This window comes from Pristiophorus japonicus, chromosome 6 (genome assembly GCF_044704955.1).
Source record: "Pristiophorus japonicus isolate sPriJap1 chromosome 6, sPriJap1.hap1, whole genome shotgun sequence".
In the NCBI taxonomy this organism is placed as follows: domain Eukaryota; kingdom Metazoa; phylum Chordata; class Chondrichthyes; family Pristiophoridae; genus Pristiophorus; species Pristiophorus japonicus.
Window position 1 is genome coordinate 224312770 of NC_091982.1, and position 5674 is coordinate 224318443.

The following is a 5674-nucleotide window of genomic DNA, read 5'->3' on the forward strand; positions in this document are numbered from 1 at the left end:
ATATAGATTCCACATCATCCAAGCTAATGTCCTTCCGAACTATTGCCTTAATTTGCTCCTTAACCAGCAATGCTACCCCACCTCCTTTTCCTTTTATTCTATCTTTCCTGAATGTTGAATACCCCTGGATGTTGAGTTCCCAGCCCTGATCATCCTGGAGCCACGTCTCCGTAATCCCAATCACATCATATTTGTTAACATCTATTTGCACAATTAATTCATCCACTTTATTGCGGATACTCCTTGCATTAAGACACAAAGCCTTCAGGCTTGTTCTTTTAACACCCTTTGTCCTTTTAGAATTTTGCTGTACAGTGGCCCTTTTTGTTCTTTGCCTTGGGTTTCTCTGCCCTCCACTTTTCCTCATCTCCTTTCTGTCTTTTGCTTTTGCCTCCTTTTTGTTTCCCTCTGTCTCCCTGCATTGGTTCCCATTCCCCTGCCATATCAGTTTAAATCCTCCCCAACAGCACTAGCAAACACTCCCCCTAGGACATTGGTTCCGGTCCTGCCCAGGTGCAGACCGTCCGGTTTGTACTGGTCCCACCTCCCCCAGAACCGGTTCCAATGCCCCAGGAATTTGAATCCCTCCCTGTTGCACCACTGCTCAAGCCACGTATTCATCTGCGCTATCCTGCGATTCCTACTCTGACTATCACGTGGCACTGGTAGCAATCCCGAGATTACTACTTTTGAGGTCCTACTTTTTAATTTAGCTCCTAGCTCCTTAAATTCGTTTCGTAGGACCTCATCCCTCTTTTTACCTATGTCATTGGTACCAATGTGCACCACGACAACTGGCTGTTCTCCCTCCCTTTTTAGAATGTCCTGCACCCGCTCCGAGACATCCTTGACCCTTGCACCAGGGAGGCAACATCCCATCCTGGAGTCTCGGTTGCGGCCGCAGAAACGCCTATCTATTCCCCTCACCATTGAATCCCCAATCACTATTGCTCTCCCACTCTTTTTCCTGCCCTCCTGTGCAGCAGAGCCAGCCACGGTGCCATGAACTTGGCTGCTGCTGCCCTCCCCTGATGAGTCATCCCCCTCAACAGTACTCAAAGCTGTGTATCTGTTTTGCAGGGGGATGACCACAGGGGACTCCTGCACTACCTTCCTTGCACTGCTCTTCCTGTTGGTCTTCCATTCCCTATCTGGCTGTGGACCCTTTCCCTGTGGTACGACCAAATCGCTGCACATAATACCCACGTCATTCTCAGCATCGTGGATGCTCCAGAGTGAATCCACCCTCAGCTCCAACTCCGCAACGCGGTCTGTCAGGAGCTGGAGGCGGATACACTTCCTGCACACGTAATCGTCAGGGACACCGGAAGTGTCCCTGAGTTCCCACATGGTACAGGAGGAGCATAACACCCGACCGAGCTCTCCTGCCATGACTTAACCCTTATATACACTTAAATTGGCAACAACAATGTTAAAAGTTACTCACTGATATAGAAGAGAAAAAAGAAAAACTACTCACCAATCACCAGCCAATCACTTACCCTCTTGGCTGTGACGTCACCTTTTGATTTCTTTCTACTTCTTTTTTGCCTTCTCCCTGTAGCTGCACAAGTCACGCCTTTTATAAGCCTCTCCACGCACCTCCTCGACGCTGCTCCCGACTGCCGCCGACGCTGGGCCCCGGACTCCCTGCTGTGCCTTTTATAGGCCCCTCCACGCACCTCCTCGACGCTGCTCCCGACTGCCGCCGACGCTGGGCCCCGGACTCCCTGCTGTGCCTTTTATAGGCCTCTCCACGCACCTCCTCGACGCTGCTCCCGACTGCTGCCGACGCTAGCCCCGGACTCTCTGCTGTGCCTTTTATAGGCCTCTCCACGCACCTCCTCGACGCTGCTCCCGACTGCCGCCGACGCTGGGCCCCGGACTCCCTGCTGTGCCTTTTATAGGCCTCTCCACGCACCTCCTCGACGCTGCTCCCGACTGCCGCCGACGCTGGGCCCCGGACTCCCTGCTGTGCCTTTTATAGGCCGCTCCACGCACCTCCTCGACGCTGCTCCCGACTGCCGCCGACGCTGGGCCCCGGACTCCCTGCTGTGCCTTTTATAGGCCGCTCCACGCACCTCCTCGATGCTGCTCCCGACTGCCGCCGACGCTGGGCCCCGGACTCCCTGCTGTGCCTTTTATAGGCCGCTCCACGCACCTCCTCGACGCTGCTCCCGACTGCCGCCGACTCTGGGCCCCGGACTCCCTGCTGTGCCTTTTATAGGCCTCTCCACGCACCTCCTCGACGCTGCTCCCGACTGCCGCCGACACTGGGCCCCGGACTCACTGCTGTGCCTTTTATAGGCCGCTCCACGCACCTCCTCGACGCTGCTCCCGACTGCCGCCGACTCTGGGCCCCGGACTCCCTGCTGTGCCTTTTATAGGCCTCTCCACGCACCTCCTCGATGCTGCTCCCGACTGCCGCCGACGCTAGACAAGATAGAGGCAGAGAGGTTGTTTGCATTGGTGGGGGAGACTAGAACTAGGGGGCACAGCCTCAAAATACGGAGGAGCCAATTTAAAACCGAGTTGAGAAAGAATTTCTTCTTCCAGAAGGTTGTGAATCTGTGGAATTCTCTGCCCAAGGAAGCAGTTGAGGCTGGCTCATTGAATGTTTTCAAGTCACAGATAGATAGATTTTTAAGCAATAAGGGAATTAAGGGTTACGGGGAGAGGGCGGGTAAGTGGAGCTGAGTCCACGACCAGATCAGCCATGATCTTATTGAATGGCGGAGCAGGCTCGAGGGGCTCGATGGCCTACTCCTGTTCCTAATTCTTACGTTCTTATGTTCTTATGTTGTGCGAGACCCCTTGGGGAAGAGTGACCATAACATGGTAGAATTCTTTATTAGGATGGAGAATGACACAGTTAATTCAGAAACGAGGGTCCTGAACTTAAGGAAAGGTAACTTCGATGGTTTGAGGCGTGAATTGGCTAGAATAGACTGGCAAATGATACTTAAAGGCTTGACGGTGGATAGGCAATGGCAAATATTTAAAGATCACATGTTTGAACTTCAGCAATTGTACATCCCTGACTGGAGTAAAAATAAAACGAGGATGGTGGATCAACTGTGGTTAACAAGGGAAATTAAGGATAGTGTTAAATCCAAGGAAGAGGCACATAAATTGGCCAGAAAAAGCAGCAAACCTGAGGACTGGGAGAAATTTAGAATTCAGTCGAAGAGGACAAAGGGTTTAAATCAGAGAGGGAAAATAGAGTACGAGAATAAGCTTGCCGGGAACATAAAAACTGACTGCAAAAGCTTCGATAAATATGTGAAGAGAAAAAGATTAGTGAAGACAAACATAGGTCCCTTGCAGTCGGATTCAGGTGAATTTATAATGGGGAACAAAGACATGGCAGACTAGTGGAGTGCCGCAAGGTTCTGTGCTGGGGCCCCAGCTGTTTACATTGTACATTAATGATTTAGACGAGGGGATTAAATGCAGTATCTCCAAATTTGCGGATGATACTAAGTTGGGTGGCAGTGTGAGCTGCGAGGAGGATGCTATTAGGCTGCAGAGTGACTTGGATAGGTTAGGTGAGTGGGCAAACGCATGGCAGATGAAGTATAATGTGGATAAATGTGAGGTTATCCACTTTGGTGGTAAAAACAGAGAGACAGACTATTATCTGAATGGTGACAGATTAGGAAAAGGGAAGGTGCAACGAGACCTGGGTGTCATGGTACATCAGTCATTGAAGGTTGGCATGCAGGTACAGCAGGCGGTTAAGAAAGCAAATGGCATGTTGGCCTTCATAGCGAGGGGATTTGAATACAGGGGCAGGGAGGTGTTGCTACAGTTGTACAGGGCCTTGGTGAGGCCACACCTGGAGTATTGTGTACAGTTTTGGTCTCCTAACTTGAGGAAGGACATTCTTGCTATTGAGGGAGTGCAGCGAAGGTTCACCAGACTGATTCCCGGGATGGCGGGACTGACCTATCAAGAAAGATTGGATCAACTGGGCTTGTATTCACTGGAGTTCAGAAGAATGAGAGGGGACCTCATAGAAACGTTTAAAATTCTGACGGGTTTAGACAGGTTAGATGCAGAAAGAATGTTCCCAATGTTGGGGAAGTCCAGAACCAGGGGTCACAGTCTGAGGATAAGGGGTAAGCCATTTAGGACCGAGATGAGGAGAAACTTCTTCACCCAGAGAGTGGTGAACCTGTGGAATTCTCTACCACAGAAAGTAGTTGAGGCCAATTCACTAAATATATTCAAAAGGGAGTTAGATGAAGTCCTTACTACTCGGGGGATCAAGGGTTATGGCGAGAAAGCAGGAATGGGGTACTGAAGTTTCATGTTCAGCCATGAACTCATTGAATGGCGGTGCAGGCTAGAAGGGCTGAATGGCCTGCTCCTGCACCTATTTTCTATGTTTCTATGTTTTCTATGTTTCTAACTGAACAAATACTTTCGTTCTGTCTTCACGAAGGAAGACACAAATAACCTTCTGGAAGTACTTGGGGACCGAGGGTCTCGTGAGAAGGAAGAACTGAAGAATATCCTTATTAGGCGGGAAATTGTGTTAGGGAAATTGATGGGATTAAGGCCGATAAATCCCCGTGGCCTAATAGTCTGCAGCCCAGAGTACTTAAGGAAGTGGCCCTAGAAATAGTGGATGCATTGGTGATCATTTTCCAACAGTCTATCGACTCTGGATCAGTTCCTAAGGACTGGAGGGTAGCTGATGTAACACCACTTTTTAAAAAGGGAGGAAGAGAGAAAGCGGGTAATTATAGACGAGTTAGCCTGACATCAGTGGTGGGGAAAATGTTGGAATCAATTATTAAGGATGAAATAGCAGTGCATTTGGAAAGCAGTGACAGGTTCAGTCCAAGTCAGCATGGATTTATGAAGGGGAAATCATGCTTGACAAATCTTCTGGAATTTTTTGAAGATGTAACTAGCAGAGTGGACAAGGAAGAACTGTGGATGTGGTGTATTTGGACTTTCAAAAGGCTTTTGACAAGGTCTCACACAAGAGATTGGTGTGCAAAATCAAAACACTTGGTATTGGGGGTAATATACTGACGTGGATAGAGAACTGGTTGGCAGACAGGAAGCAGAGAGTCAGGATAAACGGGTCCTTTCAGAATGGCAGGCAGTTACTCGTGGGGTGCCGCAGGGCTCAGTGCTGGGACCCCAGCTCTTTACAATATACATCAATGATTTGGATGAAGGAATTGAGTGTAATTTCTCCAAGTTTACAGATGACACTAAACTGCGTGGCGGTGTGAGCTGTGAGGGGACGCTAAGAGGCTGCAGGGTGACTTGGACAGGCTAGGTGAGTGGGCAAATGCATGGCAGATGCAGTATAATGTGGATAAATGTGAGGTTATCCATTTTGGGGGCAAAAACGCGAAGACGGAATATTATCTGAATGGTGGCAGATTAGGAAAAGGGAGAGGTGCAACGAGACCTGGGTGTCATGGGTCATCAGTCATTGAAAGTTGGCATACAGGTACAGCAGGCGGTAAAGAAGGCAAATGGTATATTGGCCTTCATAGCTCGGGGATTTGAGTATAGGAGCAGGAAGGTCTTATTTCAGTTGTACAGGGCCTCATCTGGAATATTGTTTTCAGTTTTGGTCTCCTATTCTGAGGAAGGACATTCTTGCTATTGAGGGAGTGCAGCGAAGGTTCAGCAGACTGATTCCCGG